This window comes from Anabrus simplex, chromosome 2, assembly GCF_040414725.1.
Source record: "Anabrus simplex isolate iqAnaSimp1 chromosome 2, ASM4041472v1, whole genome shotgun sequence".
Classification (NCBI taxonomy): domain Eukaryota; kingdom Metazoa; phylum Arthropoda; class Insecta; order Orthoptera; family Tettigoniidae; genus Anabrus; species Anabrus simplex.
The window spans coordinates 148,378,121-148,393,685 of NC_090266.1; positions in this window are offsets into that span (position 1 = coordinate 148,378,121).

Sequence of the window (15,565 nt, forward strand, 5' to 3'; positions counted from 1 at the left end):
CATAGGTTTTCTTTGGTTTGGTTTATACCGTTATTTATGTGTCATATCAGTACTTATCTTACTGTGCCTAGCTATAAGTTCTTCTCTTCGATTTACTTTCAGTCTTTAATTTTTCTCGTTCTTTTCTTTTGCCTTTATGTTGTATTGTTAATCGTTGTGTCTCTACAGTTATTTTGTTAGATTTAAATTTTCTTCCACTACTTTTGTCATTAGATGACTTTTCTTCACTGCTTTTTCATTTTTTAAGTTTTCATTGTGCTACTCCATTGTAAATACATTTTTCATTGCGGAACTGTGTAATTCGGCTTCTCGCTTTGGTTCCCCAAATAAATAAAATAAAATGCATTAAATATGGTAACAGAATTATAGCTGTAAAAGGAACAACTTAATTAAAATAGATAATAATTCTGTTACCTTATAGCCTATTTTCTTTTTTCAGATAGTTTACAAATTTATTTACTCGAAATTAGTTTCGGGAGACAGAAGAACCTGAAAATGAAAAAAATGAAAATTCACACCTTTTTCCAGTCATTTGACTGGGTCAGGAATGGAATGAATGAAGCTCATCATTAGCGGCGAGGATAGGAATTTTCCCGGCTGTCGAAGCCTGTCACACTCTTTGGGGGCAATGATTAATTGACAGATGAAATTATATTTCAGAGTGTTGCTTGAATGAGAGTTGATAGGGAAAACCGGAGTTCCCGGAGAAAAATCTGTCCCGCCTCCGCTTTGTCCAGCACAAATCTCACATGGAGTGACCGGGTTTTGAACCACGGAATCCAGCCTGGTGAGATGCCGGCGTGCTGCCGCCTGAGCCACGGAGGCACGCTGAAGAACCTAACAGTTGTAAATTAACTGAGTCCAAACTGAAAAGTGATGGTTTCAGATATCACAGAACAAAAATAGTAGGCTACAATGAAATGGCGATGTCAATAAATTCGTAATAATCATGTCCTTACGATGGATTCTCCTTCCTCCGCCACTTTCCCTGTACCCTGCTGGGATCGCGGGTGAAAACTGCATCGCACACGTGGACTTGGCTGCGTTTTACGGCCGGATGCCCGTCCTGACGCCAACCTTACGTGGAGGGATAGTTTTTATGATCGATTAGGTCTCATAAAATCTATTACGACAAAGCATTTAGAATGTTTTTAAAAGTGGTTACTTTTATTTATTATGAGTATTAAAATGGAATGAATATGACAAAGTAACTAGAAAGGTGACCGCCTCTATAGACTTAGAGCCCTGCGCGGATATACAAAATATTATCCGCATCCGCTCAACATCCGCCGCATCCGCAAATGGTTATCCGCATCCGCACTTCCTTCATCCGCATCCGCAAGTGGTTATCCGCATCCGCTAATTGTTATCCGCGGATATTGTAAATATTAACTACAGTATATAACACTCAAGGTATTGAAACGGATAGATCAGTTAATATAATGCAATAGGCCTGACACCTGGCATCAGACTCCCACAGTCAATGGTTCATGAGGGATTTTCTCTTGCGACAACTACCGACGTATTGACCTTTGTTCCTATCTTCCATTAATTGCGGGCAGGAGCCAGTTGGGCTTACGTCAGATTTACGGCTTTATGGTCTCAAGGCTCTTTATATATCGACGGCTTACTTCTAAAACCTCGTATGTCCCAAAGCTCTTCCTACATATTATATACCTTAAGGCTGATCACGCCTCCCAGCCACATGTGGATATGCAGTCCATCAGAACAATCTTCATTGTGTTCATTTTCCTATGCTGGTGTGTAAAGGAAAATGTACCTTACCATAGCGTAAAGCAAGGATGTTGTTTTCATCACGTATTTACGCACTCCTACAGTATAATGCATTTATGGTTCATTTTCCTTCACATACTAGCATAGGAAAATGAACTCAACGATAATTGTTCTGATGGGCTGCGTATAAATATGTGGCTGGGAGGCGTGACCAGACATAAGGAAAATAATGGATAGGAACAGCATTCGGAGATACGAGGTTTTAGAAGTAAGCCAGCGATATGTCACAATTCTCCCATACCACTGTCAAGGTTCACCTTACGAAAGAAAAAAACAAGAGTATACCTGAGTGAAAATTAATAAATTTCATTATCGGCATCCGTGAATTGTTATCCGCGGATATTTCAAATATTATCAGCAATATTATCCGCACTGCCACAGTTTTCATCCGCCAAGACAACTTCGTGGATATCCGCCGATTTCCGCATCCGTGCAGGGCTCTATCTATGGTGTAGTGTATGGCCTAGTTGTCAGGGTGATTAACTACCAATCCAGAAGGCCCGGGTTCGATTCACGGCTCTCCCACGAAATTTAAAAACTGGCACGAGGGCTGGATCGAGGTCCACTCAGTCCCGGGAGGACAACTGAGTAGAGGGGGTTCAACTCCCTCCTCAGCCATCCACGCAGTGGTTTTCCGTGGATTCTCACTTGTCCTGCAGGCAAATGCCTGCTGCTTCCTTCTCCGTTCCTTGTCCACCAATTCCAAACTTCCCATCCCATACAAGGCCCCTGTTCAGCTTAACAAGTAAGGCCACCTGAGCGAAGTAATGGTCCTCATTCTCAGTTTCATCACCCGACAAAATGACTCCCGCTCCAGGACACTGCCCTTGAGGCAGTAGAGGAGAGATTCCTCGCTGAGTGCGGGGGGAAAGCCAAACGTGAATTGTAAACGGATTAAATAATAATAATAATAATAATAATAATAATAATAATAATAATAATTGTTACCGTGTTTTTGTGGTAGTTAAGCATGAAAGAAGGTGCTGGGTGGTGAATAGGTCTCAAGCTACTAAAGAGAAATTAAATTTTAAAATTTAACAAGGTTATATTTTCTTTTCAAAATTAGGTAACAACAAATAGAACAGGTACTTAGTAGCCGAAATACAACTTGAAATGTACAATTACAGGGATTAAAGAATTTGGGCTTCGAGCCCTGGAAACACAATTCTTGAGCAACTAGCTCAACTTTACGATATACCAATTTCAACAAAAGGGGCAGAAGACCCCAATCAAACCCTGGAGCCCTTGCTCCAAATTACACAGCAAAGCCTCCTCGAGGCATACAACTCTCAGTTTTAGAAAAGAGCCACTCGCTCTTAAAGTTAAGCCTCTCCCAGGCCACACCAAACTCAACTTTCAAGTTGTCCTCAAAGGACATATACACAGGGGTAAAATACCCAACCTACTGAGGTCTATTAGGTGAGAAAAGATTAATACATGACCTCTAAAATACAACTTGAGAGGAGGCGAACTTGCACTCCTAATACACTTTGCTTAAGACCTACTTGGCACTAGGCCGTTAATACAAGGGCTAATCCCATACTACAGAGGTGACTTAATGGCAATTTACATTACATTACGGGAGAATTGGTTGAGAAAAATAAGTTCACCTCAAGACGATGTGAGTGGGAACTCGGGAGGGTTAGCACTCTCTATCCCATTGTGTAGCTTTACAAGAGAATAGCAGAAAAGAGTAGTTACATTTTAGGAAAAGGTTACATGATGGAAAACGCTTCGAACCCGCCGCGAGAGTTAAACTGCCGACCTAGCAAGAAAAGAAGTTATTAATAGGCCATTACCTGGTAGTAGATCGCTGCCGAGGAAAGAGGCGCTTCCCGCCTCCTGCTATGTACTTAATACACTGAAAGATGGAACAGAAGTGGCCCGGAGACCCTAAAATCAGCAGTTTAAATACTCTCGCAGAAAATTCTAGGCGTTAGGGGAAAGAAAACACCCTCCCACAAAGATTTTATTGGGTAGGACCCCGCAACAGATACAAGTTGGGGGAAGATACCCCTGATTGGCCAGAAATTCATTGAAGAAATTCGTGATTGGATACATTCAAAGCAAGGGGAAGAAAGGGGTAAATATTGCCAACTTAAACAATGACAGAAAGAAATTTAACAAAGAACAAACTCCTGAAATTAAATTTTCTCCAACAAAATAGTTCTTTGACTCCGCACTAGGTTGCACTATTGTTGATCTTCAGTAGTGTCCTCTAGAAGAGAAAGTTCACACTTCTTAATACAAGCAAAACAAAAGTACGTCGAAAATGACACAGTTCACAAACGCAAAAATTTCCAGGTAGTGACATCTTCTGAGAAATTTGGAAATTAAGACCGTAGATAAAGTTCAGACTTCCTCCAGAAGAGGAGTTTTAACTGGCGCAACTTTTAAATAAACGGTGTGGAGGTGTACCGCCCGGTACAGACCTCCCCCCCCAAAAGTTCCTCCAAGGGGTAACACAGAAGAACATAAACTTTTGTTTGAAAATAAGTTTCAAGTTTTGATGTTGATATTAAGATAACTTGCAGAAGTATTTGAGAAATTTCTTAATTCGGTTCCAAAATTTTGTTGTTGCAGGTGAAGTAAAGTCTTTATGTTTATAGAAGTTGAATTTCTGAAGATAAGCTTTTAATACTTAAAAGTGAAGGAAAAATTTGCAATGTCCACCAAATATTGCTGTTGAATTCCCAAGTGTAGTTATTGCTTAGGGTGACTGTCCATATAGCTGATGTAGATTAAGAAGGATGGCCAGACCGGCCGTTGCAGCTTGCGTCCAAGGGAGGCCGCTCGCACCCCTTAAGTACCCTGAGATACCGCTCGCCCGCACTATGAGGGGAGCAGAGGTGTTGAAGCACGCCGCGCCCGCGGAGAACATATACAGGCTGCGGGCCAGTAGCAGGTCGTGCGCCGCACATCAGCCTTGGCCGGGAGGAGAGCTCCGGCTCGCCGTACACATGTCGTCCTCGCTGGAGAGGAGGGGGCCCATCCCCCTCCCCAGTTGTTGCACGGCGCTGCGCGGCTGCGGGGGCACTGAAACATTAAAGCTAGGCGGCAGAATTGTGTTGGACCATCGTCTTCATTGAGGGTACAGGCATTATGGAGAGGTTGAGGGGCCAGCGGCGTGTAGATATCCATGGCATTAAATATTATGAAGCCACAGTGTAAGGTGGAGCAGGAGACGGGAGCGTGGTAATGGCCGTGGCAAGGACAGAATGGCAGTTTAACGGGTCGGGACAGGTTTTACAAAAATGCTTACATCTGAAACAAAATATTATAGGTAGTGCAGAATGCCTTAAAAGTGAAACTCAAAAAAAAATATAACCTTCATATCCTTTCAAAATAATATGAAGCAAGTTAACACAGAAATTACACCGGTTTCACCTGGGACAGGTGAACTCTAAATATCCTCTCGGTGGCTGGATTACTTAACAATAAGGTAACCGGCGTAAGAAAATCGAGAATGATACAAGGCCCATGAAATCTGGGGGCAAGCTTGCCCGCGGGAACAAAATTTTTGACCATAACCTGGTCACCTACCTTCAAAGGGGTGGGTCTCCGTCCACGATCATACCTTTCCCTAACCTTTTCATGAGACACTTTAAGATTGGCTTTAGCCTTCTTCCAAAGATCTTTAATGTTGTCCGGATCTATTGTCTCGGGCAGAATGTCACTCAGAGACCAGAGGTTAGAGAGCGGCGAGTTGGGAACAAACTTGAACATCAAAGAAGCTGGAGTAAACTTGTGAGATTCATGAACCGCCGAATTCAAAGCAAAAGCTAACCAATGCAGGGACGTGTCCCACCTGGAAGGATCTTCATGATGGTAAGCAATGAGAGCGGACCTGAGATTACGGTTAACCCGTTCAGCCAGAGATGGTTGCGGGTAATAAGCAGAAGTAGTTACATGAGATATTGATAAGTCAAAACAGAATTTACGAAATAAATTAGATGTAAAAGCCTTAGCATTATCAGATACAATATATTGACACGGACCAAAAGAAGCAAAAATAGAATTTAAGCAGGTAATGGTGGACTGAGCGGTAGCCAGCTTAGTCGGAAATAACCAGGAAAATCTAGTAAAACCATCTACACATACAAAGATAAATTTGTTGGCATTTCCCTTCGACTGGGGGAAGGGTCCTACATAATCAATATACAGGCGTTCCATGGGGCGCGATGCTTGATGAGAAGACAAAAGGCCTACCTTAGTGGACATGGTTGGTTTACTAAGCAAACAAGATTTACAGGCTTTTACAAGTTCACGAATTTCACCGTCCATACCTTTCCAGATGAACCTTTCACGAATCTTTTCACGGGTTTTAAAGATTCCAAGATGCCCCCCCAATGGGGTCTCATGATAGTATTTGAAGATCATAGGCACGAGAACAGCTGGAACGACAACTTTCATCATCTTGTCATGCCTCGAAGGGCAACATAAAACACCATTCCTCAGAACATAAGGGACGACATGCTCCCCAGAAGAAAGGGTTTCCATTATCGGAGCCAGCGTCGGATCTTCACGTTGGTATTTCTCGATATCCCTAAAGAGCATGGGAGCATCGGTTAAGATGGCATTAACCTCGGATAGTATGGACTCGGAAGGTGATGAATTGTCGACCGGTTCATGGGTCTCGGCGTCGTTTGAAAACATACGGCTGAGTCCATCAGCAACCACATTTTCAGTACCTCTGATATGCCTGACATCGAATTGGAAGGCAGAAATACGGATGGCCCAACGGGCTATACGACCAGTACGACGCGGCCTACCTAAGACCCAGCTTAAGGCTTGGTTATCTGTCTCCAGGTCGAATTTGACATGTTCCAGATAGAGACGGAACTTTTCTAAGGCAAATAAAACTGCCAAACCTTCGAGCTCATAGATGGAATACTTGGCTTCTTGAGCCGACAAAGTCCTAGATGCATAGGCGATGGGGCGCCTCCCTAGTTCAGTCTCTTGAAGAAGGACTGCAGCTACCGCTGACGACGACGCGTCGGTTTGGACGATGAATTTCTTCGAGAAATCAGGCATAGCAAGAACAGGGGCATTACAAAGTGCTAATTTAAGGTCTTCAAAAGCGGCTTGTTGAGAAGGTCCCCACTCGAATTTGATGCCTTTCCTACGAAGAAGGTTTAAGGGCGCCGCTCTATTAGCAAAGTTAGGAATGAACTTTCTGAAGAAATTCACCATACCAATGAATCTGGCGATACCTTTAATGTCCTTGGGAGGTTTAAAATCACGGATGGCCTGTGTTCTAGAATGATCGACAGCTACACCATCAGGTGACACAATATGCCCAAGGAAAGACATAGAGGGCTTAGCGAAGGCAACCTTGGACAACTTAACAGTTAACCCAGCCTTACGAAGGCGATCGAGAACTTCTCGCAGATGATCTAGATGCTCTTCAAAAGTCTCTGAAAATACGACGACATCATCCAAGTAGTGATATAAGTACTCAAATTTGATGTCGGAGAAGACCCTATCTAGTAGCCTAGTGAGTACAGCTGCTCCCGTGGGGAGCCCGAAAGGCACGCGGTTGTATTCATATAAATTCCAGTCCGTGGCAAACGCTGTAAGGTGTTTAGACTCTTCGGCAAGGGGAATTTGATTATAGGCCTGATTCAAGTCCAAGATAGTGAAGAACTTGGCCTTACGAAACCATGAAAAGCAAGAATGAAGGTCCGGAAGGGGCACAGATTGCAACACCACCTTCCGATTGAGAGCCCTGTAATCAATGACAGGCCTGAAGCCTCCTTGGGGTTTCGGGACTAGAAAAATAGGCGATGAATACGCCGATTTAGAGGGCCTAATAATACCATCCTTCAACATCTGATCGATAATTTCTTTCAGAGCCTTCATTTTAGGTGGAGATAGCCTATACGGTGGAAAACGAACAGGAATCGAATCCGTGACCTCAATTTTGTATTCAATAAGGTCAGTAACACCAAGAGAATCAGAGAACACCTCGGGAAACGACTGACACAGTTTGCGAATACTATCAGCCTGCTCCTCAGGTAGATGTCTAAGGTCTAACAACATCTCATCCTGGGTAGGCGAAATAGAAGAACATGACACAGAATTACACTTTAATAGTGGTATTTTACAACTAGAAGCAAATTTGAATGTGCACGACCTAGACTGGAGATCGAGCACAAGACCAGTGTGAGAAATAAAGTCCGCTCCCAGTATGATGGGGCAAGACAAGTGCTTAGCCACAAACAGTTTAATTTTCCATGTAAATTTAAAAATACGAATTTTGACCAGTACGGAACCTAGAATTTCTAATGGAGATGAATTAGCCGAAACATATTGAATACGAGAAGAGTCATAGACAGGTAGTTTACAAACAGATTTCAATTTCGAGTACCATACAGCCGAAATAATGGAACAAACACTGCCTGAATCTAATAGAGCTGTTATAGGCTCGTTATTTAACTCAATCTTAAGAAAAGGAACAGGTGCGGGGGTATCCGCCGCAATCCTAAGACATTCTTTAGGGCATTCAATAGATGAATTTAAAGGCTGATCGTTCTCTGCATTTACAACATGTTTACTAGGGGCTGAGTCTCGGGAAGATGGATTAGTCGACTCAGCCGAAGCCACTAGTCACCTTTTATTATTAGCATAGCTGGAATTTGCACCAGAAGTTGAGCAGGAGGGGGTGCTATTTGAGTTTGGGCAATTCTTGGCGATATGTGAGAAGGCCCCGCACTTAAAACAGCCTTGTGATGACCCGGCTCCATTCCTTGTCCCACTTGACTTGATCAGTGGACACTTGTCGCGCAGATGGTCAGGCGACCCGCAAGCGTAACATTTACGAGGATTGACTGGTCGGCGAGGTGGAGGCCGAGTGTTACTAAAGGAAGGCGGGGGTTCTTTCGCGACACGCAAAGAATCGGCGTATCTAACTCCTTCCGCTGAAACGGCCAATGCTTCAAGTTCAGAGAAAGTTTGCGGGCACGCCGCGAAACACAAATATGACCTATAGGGAGGTGAAATTCCCTCTACAATAGCCTGTACAATCTGATCTTCAGGAAAATGAAGGGCAAACACCCTAGTATAAAACTTAATGTCCTGTATGAAATCAGCCAAGTTTTCATCCAAGCGTTGTACACGATAATAGTACTTCTGAATCAGAGATGACCTCGCGCGGGCAGGAATGAAATTTGCAAGCAAGTGTGCGTGAAAATCTTCAATAGATGACTGTTCAGCAATGGCTCTTACTATTTTATCTGAGAGAACACCAATAGCATACGGATAGATAATTTGCAAAATCTGACAAGGGGAAAGAGAAAACACAAGGGCGTGATCCTGAAATTCAACTAAAAATCTTAAAAATGAAATAACTTCACTGGTGGTGTTGACAGAAAACTTAGAGATACCTCTTAGCAACATTGCCAATGGATGAGGCAAGCTACTAAACCCGGGTGACATAGTAGGTAAAGGTTTCAATGGCAAAGAAGTTAATTCAGAACGGATGTTACCCAACGATGCACGGCGTTCAGACTCGTTGTCCAATGGGGCAGAGATAGTTTGAGCAGCAACGGTTATCCTATTAACTTCTCCCTTGGGAGGCGCTTCCTCACTGCCTGCATTCACTATGGTGGGTTGATCAGATTTGGGAGGAACCTCCCCCGTTAACAATAGAGTGACTTTACTAGACAATTCAGAAATAGTTTCAAGGAGCGTATTAGCTTCCTTCCTCTGAACGTCATTCACCTTTAGAGACAACAGATCATTAACTCTATTTGAAAAGTGATATAGTCTGCCTTGCACACGCTTAATTTGATTAGGAGATGGATCATTTTCATCAAAAAACTAACTACAGAAGCTAGCCCAGTAATATTCTCCGTGATCGTGGAAAGAGAGTCGTCAATTTCTTTCTCTCCCAAATTGGGGATGGAAATGGGCAAGTCAAGGGACTCTCTAAGCTTGTTAGTGTCTATTGCAACCGTGCCTCCAGATTGCACATTTCTAATAGTCAATTCATATATCAACTCCTCCTTGCGCAAATAGTTAAGAAGGAGAACATCGCGAGGGCCGGGCATGGTGACAGGACAATTTTGAAACAAAATCAATAAAATTTCCAGCAACTGAGAAAATTGTTAGAGTTCGGAAACAACATAATGTTTAGCCGTCAAAAGGGGCTAAAATGAGACCCATTCAACCACGCTCTGCTACCACTTGTTACCGTGTTTTTGTGGTAGTTAAGCATGAAAGAAGGTGCTGGGTGGTGAATAGGTCTCAAGCTACTAAAGAGAAATTAAATTTTAAAATTTAACAAGGTTATATTTTCTTTTCAAAATTAGGTAACAACAAATAGAACAGGTACTTAGTAGCCGAAATACAACTTGAAATGTACAATTACAGGGATTAAAGAATTTGGGCTTCGAGCCCTGGAAACACAATTCTTGAGCAACTAGCTCAACTTTACGATATACCAATTTCAACAAAAGGGGCAGAAGACCCCAATCAAACCCTGGAGCCCTTGCTCCAAATTACACAGCAAAGCCTCCTCGAGGCATACAACTCTCAGTTTTAGAAAAGAGCCACTCGCTCTTAAAGTTAAGCCTCTCCCAGGCCACACCAAACTCAACTTTCAAGTTGTCCTCAAAGGACATATACACAGGGGTAAAATACCCAACCTACTGAGGTCTATTAGGTGAGAAAAGATTAATACATGACCTCTAAAATACAACTTGAGAGGAGGCGAACTTGCACTCCTAATACACTTTGCTTAAGACCTACTTGGCACTAGGCCGTTAATACAAGGGCTAATCCCATACTACAGAGGTGACTTAATGGCAATTTACATTACATTACGGGAGAATTGGTTGAGAAAAATGAGTTCACCTCAAGACGATGTGAGTGGGAACTCGAGAGGGTTAGCACTCTCTATCCCATTGTGTAGCTTTACAAGAGAATAGCAGAAAAGAGTAGTTACATTTTAGGAAAAGGTTACATGATGGAAAACGCTTCGAACCCGCCGCGAGAGTTAAACTGCCGACCTAGCAAGAAAAGAAGTTATTAATAGGCCATTACCTGGTAGTAGATCGCTGCCGAGGAAAGAGGCGCTTCCCGCCTCCTGCTATGTACTTAATACACTGAAAGATGGAACAGAAGTGGCCCGGAGACCCTAAAATCAGCAGTTTAAATACTCTCGCAGAAAATTCTAGGCGTTAGGGGAAAGAAAACACCCTCCCACAAAGATTTTATTGGGTAGGACCCCGCAACAGATACAAGTTGGGGGAAGATACCCCTGATTGGCCAGAAATTCATTGAAGAAATTCGTGATTGGATACATTCAAAGCAAGGGGAAGAAAGGGGTAAATATTGCCAACTTAAACAATGACAGAAAGAAATTTAACAAAGAACAAACTCCTGAAATTAAATTTTCTCCAACAAAATAGTTCTTTGACTCCGCACTAGGTTGCACTATTGTTGATCTTCAGTAGTGTCCTCTAGAAGAGAAAGTTCACACTTCTTAATACAAGCAAAACAAAAGTACGTCGAAAATGACACAGTTCACAAACGCAAAAATTTCCAGGTAGTGACATCTTCTGAGAAATTTGGAAATTAAGACCGTAGATAAAGTTCAGACTTCCTCCAGAAGAGGAGTTTTAACTGGCGCAACTTTTAAATAAACGGTGTGGAGGTGTACCGCCCGGTACAACAATAATAATAATAATAATAATAATAATAATAATAATAATAATAATAATAATAATAATAATATGCTGATGGTTCTAGGCTGGCAAAAAATTCTTTTATGTGTGCAGGCCCATGGTGTACATATCGTCGTTGCTGGGACAAAACCTCCTATGTGATAATGTTTTAGGAGACATACTGACCCGCAGCACATACATTATGAAGAGCGAGAATGCCTTGACAATATTCACACAATATTGCACCTTAGATGACAGAACCTTACCGGCCAAAGTTCTAAGCTAAAATATTTCACATAGGAGGTTTTGTCCCGGCAGCGACGATATGCTTTTTTAAACCTCCTATCGTGAAGAGTGGAGCGAAATTTCACAATAACTGAGTTCCTGGCTTTCGCTAATTAGGCTATGGACTTTCCGCGCGACCTTTAAAATTCAACGTTTTCCACTTGATCGGTGACTGAACTATCCGTGTAGTCTGCCCTCCATAGTTAGCTACTTGTCCCGTTCGTGAACTGACCGTTAGTTGGAAGATACCGCTGAAACTATGTTTTATCTCTACATAGCTCGTGTTCTCACATTATTTCAGTTGACCGCCCGTTCATTTAATGCCATATTCTATCACGTGTTCACCGATTGACGAGCTCAAGTTACTGTATATTTTAGCTGATTCTTAGCCGATCACTTCAGGAATGACGGTGCAGCTTACCGAACCATACATTCGTCCTCATGGGCAGTGCTAGTACTTATATTAAAGGCCTATCTCAAAATACGTATAGTACGCAACTCACTTTGTTTAGGAAGTTCTCCTTTGTAGAAGTGGCCACAATGTCGGCCGCTTGGCTCGCAGAGAGCCCACATACACAGATCGATAACCTGACCAGAAGCAGGCAGTTATCAAGAGACTGTTCAATTGTATCAAGAGATTGTGGCAACCTGATCTCTCGTCACAAGCAAACGAAACGTACTCACAGATTTAACGCAACATATAAATATTTTGAATAAGGATTACAAGGGAAAGGCGCGTTTTTAAATGATGTGTGTAGTTACGTGTTAGCGTTCCAAAATAAATTGAAATTATTTCGAGAGTAATTAGAGAAGGGCACGTTCCCACACCTTTCATGTAGTACTGAGCTTCATGAAGCGAACTCAAACAGTTCAGTGCCATATGATCGGTTTATTAAGTTGATTGACCTACTGAAGAATGAGTTTGAAACAGGATTTAAAAACCTTTCTGTGAATGCGGAGAAAATTAATTTGTTCGAAAATCCATTTGCAGTTGATGTCGATGATGCACCTGTACAACTCCAAATGAAATTAATTCAACTTCAGTGTTGTTCCCAATTAGGAAGGACATCTTATTAACTTTTACAGGGTGCTTAGTATTAAAAAATCCGGCTTTCTAAAAATTTGCGAGAAAACTCTTGTGCGCGTTTGCGAATACTTACATTTGTGAACAAACATTTTCAAAAATGAAGTTTATAAAATGAAAATTACGTTCCCGGATCAGTGATGAACACCTACATTCCATTCTGAGGGTGGCTGTGTCAAATCTATCTCCAGACATTTCAACACTGTCACTTCAAGCGAAGGTCCTGGCCTCTCATTAATTGGTAAGTTTATCCCAAATACAGAGTATTGTTTACTTTTCTCAGTTTGTTTTGCGGGCCGATGACCTTCGATGTTAGGCCCTTTTAAACAACAAGCAACAAGCAAGTTTGTGGTTCAGGTTATTGTTTATGTTGCCGACTAGCCGCGTGAGAGTTTGGGTGCTTAATTGGTTGGTTATTGAAGAAGGGGGCACCTGGGTGTGTGGATATATTTTGTATTAGGGAAGGTCGGTGGTGGGGGGGGGGGGAGAACAATGTGGCCCCCGGTACATTTAGGAATCTGCCATTCGGCCCGCCCGTAAATTAAATTGAGCACCCCTGGTTTATTCGACCCCCAGCTTGTTTTCTTTTCGAATGATAGCTAATTTCATCTTAATGGTCGTGTGAACAGTCATAACTCTCGCTATTGATGTGCAGAAAATCCTAATGGTATGGTGTTTATGAAGTCCCTCATTATGAAATAAATCACAGCTAAGAAGTGTCAATATTCTTCACTGACGATGTTCTCGAACACTCCCGACACTAAAAGCCATAATTTACGATTAAAAAATTAGTAGCCTAAATAAGCTTCCGTACACCGGCATCTTGATGTGAAGTTATCTAGGTTGCCTGTGCGTCAATATCGACGTTCCGGTTTACTCCACCAGATGGTGCAGAAACGGACCACTATGCTGAAATGTTATAACAGCATTTGTGATGTTACCATTGATGCATTCATGGCCCGTACTTCTAGACATGATATAGGCTTTTGGGCTTATGCCGTGTCAAGAAAATAAGGTGAAATTCTTTACGTTTCGCAGAGAATTATGCTCTGCGTCATCAGAAGAAAATCTCGAGTGTCCTCGAGAAAGGCTTCTAAAACAATGAGCTTTGAATTTAGACGTTACCCAATAGAAGTGGAAATGGTAGGTTCATTCGTCACCAAATGGCTCCTCGGACGCGGTAAAGCGCTATCGTTCGAAGCGGAAGCTGACGGAACCATCAGTATCAGTCTGAGAGGGTCACATAACAGGCGTACGCACATGTGCCCTACAGCCTCCAATAAACGTCAAGCGAATGCTGAGAACGTATCGGAAGTACTGTAGTATCGTAGAAATACCTACCTTTGTGGGTCGTAAATATACATAGCTTACCATAATATCCTGTCCTCTTCGGCACCAAGCTGCTCAGTCACTGTTTCCGTGGTAAAGCGTTTGCGTGACTTATAAATAAATTAAGGGGTACAGGAGATATGCCTAGGGTTTTTATCTTATACTGGTGTTAGTATGCGAAAATGACTTTAAAACAAAACAATCATTTTATCGCAATATAAGGTGGATGCGAAATCCAAAGCACACATAATTCATTAAACAATTCCATTAAATTATGTGCAAACAATTCTGCCACGAAGTGGCTCAATTAATCTTCGTTAGGCGTTCACCGACGAGAATTCTCATTTGGCTGGAGTAGAGACTCGGTGTGGTATGACTCATAACGAAATTAATCTTAAACAAAATGCACATGAGCATTAGGGAGGAATAACGTCGCGTTACTTAAATTATCAGTTCCACAGTGTAGGGAAATATTTACATTGCACAACAGGACTGAAATTAACCATTAAAATACACTGACTGAGCAAACGTCATGGGATAGCGGAGCACTGATGCGCAGGTGTGTTGTCTGCGCACCACACGCCCACTGTGCCAGCGGCAGTTGTATAGGAGACCTTGCGAGCAGTGGCTGTGCATGTGACAGGTGTAACATGGAACGTCGTCGTGAGCTGACACCGTTCGAACGGGGTATGGTGGTCGGTGCCCGACGGATGGGAAGTGCGATTTCGGAAGTGGTGCGGGAATTCGGCTTCACACGATCAACCGAGTCCAGTGCGTATCGTGAATGGTTGAATGCGGGTGTCACCGTCCACAACAGACGAACGACCGGCCGTCCAGCCACCCTCGATGACCGTGACCGGCGACATCTGAGACGGATTGTCAATAGTGACAGACGGGCAACCGTGCAACAAATCACGGCTCAATTCAACACAGGCCGTGCTAGACACGTCTCCCAGTGGACAATCCGTAGGAACATAGGTTCTATGGGGTATGGGAGCCGGCGCAGCACACAGGTGACACTGTTAACCCAACGTCATCGGAAACAACGACGCGCATTTGTCGCCAGTCACCAGGGATGGACACTGGAACAATGGTGTAACGTGATATGGTCGGACGAATCACGATTTCAACTGCACCGTGCCGATGTGAGGCACCGTGTATCGCGCAGACATAAAGCGATGGATCCCGCTTTCCTCGAAGGTGTGGTCAGGAGCGCTGGTGTCTCTGTTATGCTGTGGGGTGCATTTTTCTGGTATGGAATGGGCCTCCTAGTTGTTCTGGAAGAGACTTTGAATGGTGCGCGGTATGTTGAGCTGCTCGGAGACCATCTCCACCCATTTTGGCCTTCCAGCGCCCAGACGGTTCTGCGGTGTTTCAAGGTGATAACGCACCGCCACATCGCTCC